This window comes from Cydia amplana, chromosome 21 (assembly GCF_948474715.1).
Source record: "Cydia amplana chromosome 21, ilCydAmpl1.1, whole genome shotgun sequence".
NCBI classification, from domain to species: Eukaryota; Metazoa; Arthropoda; class Insecta; order Lepidoptera; family Tortricidae; genus Cydia; species Cydia amplana.
The window spans coordinates 409,914-422,016 of NC_086089.1; the positions used below are offsets into that span (position 1 = coordinate 409,914).

Genomic DNA, 12,103 nt, shown 5'->3' on the forward strand with positions numbered 1-12,103 from the left:
TAACAGAATGATAAAACTAAAAAAAATATATGATGTACATTACCGTGTAAACTTCCACCGAAAATTGGTTTGAACGAGATCTAGTAAGTAGTTTTTTTTTAATACGTCATAAATCGCCTAAATACGGAACCCTTCATGGGCGAGTCCGACTCGCACTTGGCCGCTTTTTTTTAAATGTAGCCCATATCACCGTCGTCGTTAAAACGAATTGATTGACACCTCATTAATCAGAACGGGCTTAGGAGTTTTGACACCACGGCGCTACGAAATACGAGGTGCATTAATTTTTACCGATTTTGAAACAGGAACAGTTTTTTACGAAAAAAATCCCTATTTAGTCGGGTTAGTTGTTCAAACCTGTTACTAATTATGGAAGCAATGAACAAGTATTGCTTACATTTTCACTCGAAGGTTCGGAACTTAATCAATCAATGTCTTCGATCGTAGTCTATCCCAGTTACAAAATCTGAGATGACGCCCTAAATTGAACTGAAACTATAATTATCCCAAGCGTACTGATGCCCCTAAAAGGTCGTTTATAGACTGTCATTCACAATTACTTACAGAGAACAGGTTCAAGTAGAGTCTGACATGGAGATCCGTATGACCTACGCGTATTCAGAGCTCCAGATATACCGGTTTAACTAGTTCAGTAGACGATGCTGTGTGTTTCGTCGTTTCGTTGGGCAGTTGTTTGGTGTCGGGCGGGCGCGCAGCTTGTGCCCTTTGTGAATACTAGGAGGCGGGAAAAACTTTAGATAGAATACTGTGAATATTAATAATTATTGCATAGCGTTTGTGTTTGGAAAATTGGTAAGTGCTTAAATATTTATGTATGTCTAGTTATTTGACGTAAGTGAGAATTGATTAACAAATATTATTTAAAATATTATATTTCGAAAAAATCTGAATGCTATGAGTGTAACAAGTTCACACTATTCAAAACAGTTATATAGCATTATAAGGCGTTTTCCTCAAAATTAAGGAAATATTAAATACCAAATCGTGTCAAAAATTAATCAGCTTAATATAACTTCAGAAGAGATATTAAAAGAAAACGCCAACGAGTTAAGGGCTTCATCCATTTTAAGGGCGGTTATCCGGTTAATATAAAAAGTAAATATCAAAAGCGGCACCAGAAAGCTTGTAAACTTAATTAAAGTATTAAAGGCTTATGTACTTAATGTAAGAAGCGCTGCTGGCCTGGCGGTAAGAGCGTGCGACTTTCAATCCGGAGGTCGCGGGTTCAAACACCGACTCGTACAAATAAGATTTTCGGAACTTGTACGAAATATAATTTTGCCAAGCGGACCCCAGGCTCCTATGAGCCGTGGCAAAAAGTTGGGATAACGCGAGGAAGACGATGATTAAAGGCTTATGGCTTAATGATTTTGTCGCTACTGTTTTACGTATATGTATGTAGGTACATTAAACATTAATATCTGGGAGACCGAGCTTTGCTCGGAAAACTTATAAACACTCAAAAATGCTTGTTTTCCCAGAGATAAAACCTAGCTAGATCGATTTATCGCCCGTGAAAACTCCCATATAGCAAATTTCATCGAAATTGTTAGAGCAGTTTCCGAGATCCCCGAAATATACATATAAATAAATATACATATAAATAAACTAGCTGTTGCCCGCGACTTCGTACGCGTGGATTTGTATATTGGTGGTTATATATTCTACATTAGCTTAGAACATTATGCAGCAAAATATTGCAGTAGGACGGTTAATCATTTGTTAATTATTAATATTATACAACGCATGAGACTTGTCTTTCACAACCTACGAAGTTTCTAGCCCCTAACTGAATAAAATTGTTCTCGACATAATCCCTCTCAAACCCCTTAGAAGATTTTCATGTCCTCTATTTACCTAACTACCTAGTTACGAAGTTTGAAGTAAATAAAATTTGAACCCTATATATATTTTTTTCCATACTTACAACTATCTTTACAGGTAAACCTAAGACAATAGTGTAACTATTAACCATACATATCTAAAGTAAGCCATTACGTCTATAACATAATATATTTAATGTTGATATTGTGAACTGAATATAAACTTTCAACCCCTTTTAAACCATTTTAGGGGATGAATTTTAAAAAACGCTGAAATTACTTTTCTTGTATTCTAATAATATGCCTCTGTACAAAGATTCAAGCCCGTTCTCACAAAAATGTTTGAACTCCATACAAACTTTCAACCCCTTTTTCACCACCTTGAGATATAAATTTTCAAAAACGCTGAAATTTTTTTTTTTCCGTTTTAAAATAATACCTTTTTATGAAGTTTCAAGTTCCTAGCTTAAAATTAAATTTGTACCCTGTACAAAATTTCAACCCCTTTTTAAACCTGTTAGGGGATGAATTTTACAAAACGCTGAAATTACTTGTATTGTCTTCTAATAATATCCCCAAATACAAAGATTCAAGTCCCGCGCTCAAAAAAAATTTTTGATATCCATACAAACTTTCAACCCCTTTCTCGTCACCTTAGGGGATGAATTTTCAAAAACGCTGAAATTAGTTTTCTTGTGTTTAAATTTAATATCTTTTTGCAAATTTTCAAGTTCCTACCTTAAAATAAAATTTGCACCCCAAGACGAACTTTCATCCCCTTTTTAAATCCCTTAGGGGTTGAATTTCCAAAAACGTTGCAATTACTTTATTTTGTAATCGGCTATTATGCCTTTCTAAGAAGTTTCAAAGCATTTGTTATGGATTCAAACTTTCAACCCCTTTTTAACCCTGTTAGGGGATGAATTTTACAAAACGCTGAAATTACTTTTCCTGTCTTTTAATAATATCCCCAAATACAAAGATTCAAGTCCCGCGTTCGAAAAAATGTTAGATATCCATACAAACTTTCAACCCCTTTTTTACCACCTTACGGGATGAATTTTCAAAAACGCAGAAATTAGTTTTCTTGTATTTTAATATTATATCTTTTTACGAACTTTCAATTACATAGCTTAAAATAAAATTTGAACCATATACAAACTTTCAACCTCTTTTTAACCCTGTTAGGGGATGAATTTTACAAAACGCTGAAATTACTTTTCCTGTCTTTTAATAATATCCCCAAATACAAAGATTCAAGTCCCGCACTCGAAAAAATGTTTGATATCCATACAAACTTTCAACCCTTTTTTCACCACCTTAGGGGATGAATTTTCAAAAACGCTGAAATTAGTTTTCTTGTATTTAAATTTAATATCTATTTGCAAAGTTTCAAGTTCCTAGCTTAAAATGAAATTTGCACCCCAAGACGAACTTTCATCCCCTTTTTAACCCCCTTAGGGGTTGAATTTCCAAAAACGTCGCAATTACTTTATTTTGTAATCGGCTATTATGCCTTTCTAAGAAGTTTCAAAGCATTTGTAATGGATTCAATCTTTCAACCCCTTTTTAACCCTGTTAGGGGATGAATTTTCAAAAACGCTGAAATTACTTTTCTTGTCTTATAATAATATCCCCATATACAAAGTTTCAAGTCCCACACTCACAAAAATATTTGATCTCCATACAAACTTTCAACCCCTTTTTCACCACCTTGGGGGATGAATTTTCACAAACGCTGAAATTAGTTTTCTTGTTTTTTAATATAATACATTTTTACAAAGTTTAATATTCCTAGCTTAAAATAAATCTTGTACCCCATACAACCTTTCATCCCCTTTTTAACCCCCTTAGGGGTTGAATTTTTCAAAATCGCTTCTTATCTCTTGTACACTTTATAAATGCAACCTAGTGTGCAAATTTCAACTTTCTATCTTTCGTAGTTTCGGCTCTGCGTTGATGAATCAGTCAGTCAGTCAGTCAGTCAGTCAGTCAGTCAGTCAGGACACTTGCATTTATATATATAGATAAACAAGAATTGCTCGTTTAAAGGTATTAGATTAGATAGATAGATAGATTAGATTAGATACATAATATTTCGTGCGTTACGTCGTGGTGTCGAAACTGTTCGGGGGCGAAAAACCGATCTAGCTAGGTCTTATCTCTGGGAAAACGCGCTTTTTTGAGTTTTTATATGTTTTTCGGTCGCCCAGATATTTTATTTATAATAATAATATAATTTTTTTTATTCAGATAACTTATGATCCATTGGTGTTAGGTACAAAGTGACTTAAAATCTATTGATTTATTATAGGAGGAGGAGTGCATGTTAAACCTATAAGGCCCACTTGCACCATTCCACTAATCCGGGTTAACCAGTTAAACTTAGAATTACCATGGTTACCAGTACAATTTGACACTGGGTTAACGGTTTAACCGCTTAACCCCAGGTTAGTGGGATGGTGCAAGTGGGACTAATAATATTTTTGAAATCATCTTACTTGCTTAGGTACCTACTTATTTTCTTTTAGTCAGTTCCTAGATCGATTTTGATTTAAACTATTTTTGAAGTGAAAACTTTTTTAGCGGCGCTGGGCACTTTTTGAGGTGGGGAAAAAATGATAAACTCGAGACAGCGTAAGGCGATCACGTGACCGTAAGGGGCGTAAGGCGATCACGTGACCGTAAGCCCAGTATGGTGGCCACTCATAATTTAAATGGCATTTAAATCAATAAAGAAAAACTGAATGTTATTTGACATTTATGTTGCGGACTCCTTTTCAGAACTCTTTACCTATGTTCAAATAATTTGACGTTGTCATGGCAGTATGTAAATAAACATGTCAATGAAAGAGTGTGATCTTATTTGAGAATGATAATAATATAGGTATAATAAATAAATAGAATACCTCCGCTAAACGTATGTATCGTGTTACCGGGCGTCGGTAACATAGTGAGTTGAGTTTTCACTTCTATCGGCACTCCCGGAGTGCAACCGTTGTTGCTTGTTTTTATCCAGCGGAATCGTCCAAATTACATTTTTACATTAATGGAAATAATGGAAAAAATCACCACTTCCGGCCAGACTCGAATTGTCAACCTTTTCGAACGCCAATAAATAATCGGGACTAATATAGAATTTGGAATTTTCACAATCTATTTCGAATCGTTTGCCTACTCGTAAAGTGATCCCTATTTCAATAACAACGCTAATGAACCATCCGTAATCCTAAATAAATAAACCATTGTATTATTATGGTTTGGTTAGGAGCCGCATTCCATTGAAAAGATGTTATAACCCCGATTCAACATTTAAGCCGAGAATGGCCTCCGTATGTATGGACTTGATAGGATATTTTGCGATGATAAACGTAGTATCTTATGAGGTTATTTGTCAAGTCTGCGAGCTGACGGGTAAAAAGTACAGCTACCGTCATTCGATATAATTTTGTTGAGAGGGCCGTTAAGTCAGTAATGGATAGAACGTGAACTGACGCCGAAAAACGGGATTAATGTTCCTAACAGCTCATCACGGTTAAATAGGTTGGGATCGTGCCTCAATCACATTCAATATTCGGGCATCTTTTTACAAATCGATAATTAAGTACAAGTAGGTACATTCGTTAGGGCGTCACTTACAAATGAAGTTAAACTATTTTGTAACTTACAGTAATATTATACCTACCTTTAAACAAGCAATTGTTGTATATATATTTATTTGTTTATTCATTTATATATTTCGGGGATCTTGGAAACGGCTCTAACGATTTCGATGAATAATAACGGTTTTCTAGATAGAGCCCGCTGACGGACATAAATACTGCGAATAGCGTTGCGATTGTTACCTATCAGGAACGAAAAGTTTATATTTAAATATGTACTTTACGCCCTCAAATGAAGTAAATTCCAGACAAAAACAGCGCCATCTAGTGAAATAAAACCTATGTAAAGCATCGCTAGCGCATTAAGTACATAACTTTACTGAAAACCGTAACCATCTCGGCCAACAAACACAAGCATATGCATATACTTACCGTCCCTTTCGTACCGTGTAACATCACAAATCGGCAGCATTCTCCCCATAGCCCCATTCCCCTTGGCATGTCCGATTAAAATTCCGCAAAAAATCACTAAACACAAGGAATTTACCAATTTGTAGGCCTGTCAACCACAAATACCAACAGGCGGTTGATACAAATAACCGGAAAGAATCTCTGTAATTAAGCAGCATGCCTATTGTTCCTGAACTCTCTGTAGCCGAATTTTGTTCCCTACTGAGTATCCCTAGAATTGGCGGTCATAATAACTTTTAGGTACCTATTACCCGGTATGTTGCCCGGACCCTGAAACTAATGATTGGGATACAAAACATACATACGTGCATGCCTACTTACATACATACGGACGAAAACCGATCAAGAGTTAGAACAAATAGAGTCACTAATTGCGAATTTTTCATATTGTACTCTTAAGAGCCACGCGAACCTAGCCGCGAATGTAGGCTTCCGAAAGTCATCAAAGAATGGTTTTTGGAGACGCGTTCATGTAATTTAAGCGTCTCGTTTTAAAATGAAAGCGTAATTTCTATCATATGGGAATGCCTTTTTGGCGGTGGATTCGTGGGACTCTTAAATTACACTTTCATTGAGTCGAAGTAGGTTTTAAAGTGGTTTTAAATATTTTTTTGGAGAATATATACAGATATACATAGACTTATTCTAGTCGACTGATTGTCCTTGTAACATTCGTTTCGTACAGTAACGGGCCACACCCCACGTGGTTAACTTCCGTTGTCTGTCTTCAATTCGCCTTAAGTATATTGGTTTGACGTTAGATATCGTGTAATTAGCAACAGTGTCGATTAGCACAGCAATCTACTGGCCATTGGGCGTCGGTAATACGAGAAAACAAATACTGGCAGCAAATTTAGGAGGATTATGGCGGAGGAATCAATTACACTTGATTTATGGGATATGACGCAGTTTCGGGTACAAATTTATTATTTATTTATTTAATTAATAAAGTACAGTGATATTCTTAACTATAATCATAGCCCCGCAAAACTCAACAATGAGTTTGACTGTGGGGTCATCAGTCTCTGGTTAATATGTAACTTAATGTAACTTAAAGTAGGTAAATTAATTACTACAATGTGTCATGGTAATGTTTTTTTAACATAGATTTAAATTTGGACTTCTTGTTTTCGCGTCTTATAGCTTCAGGCAAACTATTGAGTAAGTATGGAATTCTTTTTCTAAGTGTTCTATCCCCGTAGTAGTTATTAATTCTAGGAACGGATAGTTTGCCTGTAGTCACAGCCTTTGTGATGTATGTATGATTAACTGGTGTTAAGGAATCCGCTGAGTTAGACTCTTGGTAGCTATGGTTATTGATCGCGAGTAAGTATTTATGTTTTAAACTAACTGGTAAAATATTGCAAATTTTAAATAGTAGTCTGTAGTTACCTTTACATTTGAGTTTAATTTTATGGTTGACAAGTAATTTTAAAAATCTGATCTGCATAGTCTCTAGTTTATCGATATTGGTCTTAGTTGTGAGCCCATAGCTGTCAAGAGCATAACTCAATATTGAATCTACAAGTGACATGTATAGACATCTAAGTGTGCTAATAGGAACTTTGAATTTTAAGTGATAGAACTGAATGGTAGGCAATTTGCCTGAGGCCGTAGTAACAACTATAGCTATGCCTCATCGTTATATTATTTTCGATTTTTTTTTACTGTGAGTTTATTTATATTTTATTCATTTATTCAGGTAATTACAACAACAATATCTAACAAATTTACAAAGTATCGTTTAACCCTTAACACGGCAAGACATGAAATAATGTATCCACCTATCTCATGGAATGTTTTTAGGGATAGTAATGAGTTAAAAAGTACTATAATTTACGAAAAAAAATTAAAAAATTCTGAAAGTAGGGTTTTTAGGACGTCCGTTAAAACGGACATTGCCATGAACCTTATAGATTGAGTGCTCCCAAGGTTGTCCTAAAAAACGGACAACGCTGTCATACAGTTTCAGAAAATTAAAATAAATAAAATATTATAGGGCAAGAAAATTGTAAATTATTTAAATAACACACTAGTAAATGTTTTGAAAATCGTTTAATTACAATATAAAATAGAAAAAACTTATGTGAAACATAATAATACTATATTTACTTCCAGTGTTAATGTATAGAATGACCCACATACCGAAATATTAAACCAAAACTATAAATTTCAAGCCTACTTATACATGCAAAACAGGCTCATAAAGCTAGTTACACATTACAATTATTTTAAGTGACATTGCTATACTAAAATGACCACACCATTTAACACTATGATCTCACAGTTCTATGTCTTGCTTGTTTCCTTATCACACGAACTATCTGGAACCTAAGCTGGTGGTAGAGAAAAGCTGTCGTTCCTGTTAAAGTTTAGATGTTTTTCAGCCTCAATGGCATCTCGAAACATTCTGGGATTATATCGCTCCTCCTTGGCAAGAATCAGAGGCTTATGCATGTCATTCTCCCAGACTGCAGACTTTGGTTGGCGGTCCTTGACAATATGTTCCTGTACCCAAGTAGAAATACTTTCCTCTCCTTCCCATCCTTTACTACGTCTTCCCCACATATAACTCGATTCAAATTTAGGCATTTACTGTCCTGAATTTTGAAGGGATTCCATTTTACAGGCCTCAGGAATTGTAACATCTTCTTCGTCGACTTGAAATAGGTTTTAACCGTAGCACATTTCAAGACGTGCCAATAATTTGGATACTGAAGCGAATTATGAGTTTGCTGACATGGAATTAAGTTTTGTAGATGGAGTACTAGGGGACAGGTCGTGTTCAGGTCGAGTCATTATATTATTAACAACGTTTTTCACACAAGGACCTTTGACTTCAAAACCATCTATAAGTACAGATTCACGTTGTGGTGCACTCAACTTTAATAGCATGGCAATAAGAATAATAGTACCTACGCGTCTTCGTAAATGAACCGATCTATATTTGTCCATCATATCTGACGTCTCCGGAGAAATTGACTTGGCTGAAAGAGAGTCGGATTGGGGCAAGCTACGTACAAGTTGTCTCTAGTAGTAAAATTTCGTCATCGTCGTTTTTTTATTATCTCACTCCTCTGAGTCAGATGGTGGAACCACCTGAAACTAAAATACAATAAAATGTATCCATATACTTATGTATCACACAATCCCAACGCAACGCCAGCCTATAAAATGACAATAAATGAAAAAAAGTATATAACTTATGTATGGCAATGTCCGTTTTCTGTCACAATCGTGTCTGCGCACAAGACGGCACGGTCCGTTTTTTAGGACGTGCATGCATGGTACTTGGTTACCAGTACTATCGACAATGTCACAAAAATGGGACAAGATTTATTTCACAATTTTTGACTTATAATTAATCTATGATATAATGAACTTTATATGTAATAACAATGTTTAACTCACCTAGTAATAATATCAACACAAAGAAAGCACTTTAGCTTGTTACTTTATATTCTATGACGTCAGGAACACACTCCGTCGCAAATTCAGCAAATTTCATATTTCAATTGCCGCTTGCGCATAAACCGAATGTTGCCTGATATTGCCACAAGCTAGAAAAAAAAGTACAATTCTTGCACTTTCTTCAACGTACTTCCTTTTCTAGCCCGCATATAGTGTTTAAACTTGGGGCCGCATTTAGTACCTGTACTAAAAAAGGGACATAAACGTTTTAAGGGTTAACCAGTAAGATTTGTCTCTATATTCCGGGCGGCACAAATCAGGCGTCAAACGTTTTTTTTACAAAATAACAACTAGTGTAGTCAGCTGCAGAGAGATATATATGATTTCGACGTAAATAATAGAGTTACATTAAGTATGTATTTTTTCAGAGAGATATGATTCGTCTCCTTTCAATTTTCTATGTAAAAATTGAAAGATGTAGATACATAATTGAAGTTAACTTTAATACCATACCATACTTATGTTTGGCGCCTTAATAACAATTAGACAGGATTGTAAAACAAGCAACAACGGTTGCACTCCGGGAGTGCCGATAGAAGTGAAAACTCACCTCACTATGTTACCGACTCCCGGTAACACGATACATACGTTTAGCGGAGGTATTCTATTTATTTATTATATATAATTATCATTCTCAAATAAGATGACACTTTTTCATTGACATGTTTATTTACATACTGCCATGACAACGTCAAATTATTTGAACATAGGCAAAGAGTCTTGAAAAGGAGTCCGCAACATAAATGTCAAATAACATTGAGTTTTTCTTTATTGATTTAAATGCAATCTAAATTATGAGTGGCCATCTAAACCTTACGGTCCTTACGGTCACGTGATCGCCTTACGCTGTCTCGAGTTTATCATTTTTTCCCCACCTCAAAAAGTGCCCAGCGCCGCTAAAGAAGTTTACACTTCAAAAATGCAATGGAGAATTTTCAAAAATTGCAAAGTGCCCAAATTCTTTTCTGCATGTTTATTGCCAAACCTTCTTACAGTTAGTTTCGATTTCTGTGATATATGAAATAGACGCCAATGGTGACTTAAATGTTAAATGGAACAGTCGTCAACAGATAAAGAACATTGAGTAACTAGTGGCTCTGTTAGCTGTAGACCTCGCGAGCAGAGCTTAAAACTGAATAAATGTATGGCAAAAATATTTATTAAAATATAGGTATAGTACATGTAATATAAACAAAAAATTAAAAACTACATAAAGCTACAAACAAAAATTAAACGAATACGCTTAACCCGCGCTTGATAAATAAAAAATACGAAATTTTTCATTTTTTCAGAATAAAATAAAAAACAACTACCTATACGAAATTTAAGTATAAAAAAATACAAAAAGTTATGTAGCAGTATACAATTACTGGGGATGGAACCAGGGACCTCCCGATGCAAACAAAAAAAGCGAACGTTTGCAAAACACGCCATTGTAGTTCTTACTAAAGCTGACGAAATTTAGCTACGTTTTCTCAAAAAGCGGCCAAGTGCGAGTCGGACTCGCCCATGAAGGGTTCCGTATTTAAGCGATTTATGACGTATTAAAAAAAAACTACTTACTAGATCTCGTTCAAACCAATTTTCTGTGGAAGTTTACACGGTAATGTACATCATATATTTTTTTAGTTTTATCATTCTGTTATTTTAGAAGTTACAGGGGGGGGGGACACATATTTTACCACTTTGGAAGTGTCTCTCGCGCAAACTATTCAGTTTAGAAAAAAATGATATTAGAAACCTCAATATCATTTTTGAAGACCTATCCATAGATACCCCACACGTATAGGTTTGATGAAAAAAAAAATTTTGAGTTTCAGTTCTAAGTATAGGGAACCCCAAAAATTTATTGGTTTTTTTCTATTTTTGTGTGAAAATCTTAATGCGGTTCACAGAATACATCTACTTACCAAGTTTCAACAGTATAGTTCTTATAGTTTCGGAGAAAAGTGACTGTGACATACACGGACAGACGGACAGACAGACAGACAGACAGACAGACAGACATGACGAATCTATAAGGGTTCCGTTTTTTGCCATTTGGCTACGGAACCCTAATAAAAACTGAATATCTAAATACCGCCAAAACCAGCGATACAAATTTTCTGAATTTTTGGCCATTTAATCTATAAACATATCTCAAAAAGAAAAAACTCTTATGATACCGATACGACTATTTGTTTAGGCGGGAGCTATCACGACTCCGCCATTTTGAAACATTTAGAAAAACCGGACCGACAAAAGAATTTTATTTAGTCATAGAATTCGGTCACAAAATTTCACGAAAATCGGTTAAGAATTGCGACCTGTAGAGAACATCCGGACATACAAAAGCAAAATGCCCGAGTCAAAACGTAGACCTTCGCTACGCTTCGGTCAATAAAACCATAGGATCTTATAGAAGTGGTGTACGCGTGGCAACTAAATTAGTTTTAGTTTCAATCGACTAAATTTCACGGTTAAATCTATTAAAACTATGTCATCGCTGGTTTTTGCATTTTTTATTTAACTCGCAATATGTAACTAAAAGTTGGTATGTATGTACATTGGAGGTACTCGTATGTTGTGCCTGTGTTGGTTTGGGTAAAATCTTGCAGCTTTTTTCGAAGCAGATACCTTCAACCAATTGAGCTAAAATTATGTATACACGTTTAATTTGAAATGCTTTAATGACAATGTAATATTATGGGCAATAATATAACGATATATGTGTAG

General features: G+C 35.1%; 1 long non-coding RNA gene across 1 annotated transcript in view; it reads left to right on the top strand.

The window, feature by feature from the left end:
* Positions 1-11,062, top strand: part of LOC134658045 (uncharacterized) — a 92,305-nt gene extending 81,243 nt beyond the window's left edge. Inside the window, exon 2 of the long non-coding RNA XR_010097674.1 lies at positions 10,919-11,062. This is a non-coding gene — a long non-coding RNA (uncharacterized LOC134658045). The remainder of the gene's footprint in view (positions 1-10,918) is intronic.
* The last annotated feature ends 1,041 nt before the right edge of the window (positions 11,063-12,103 follow it).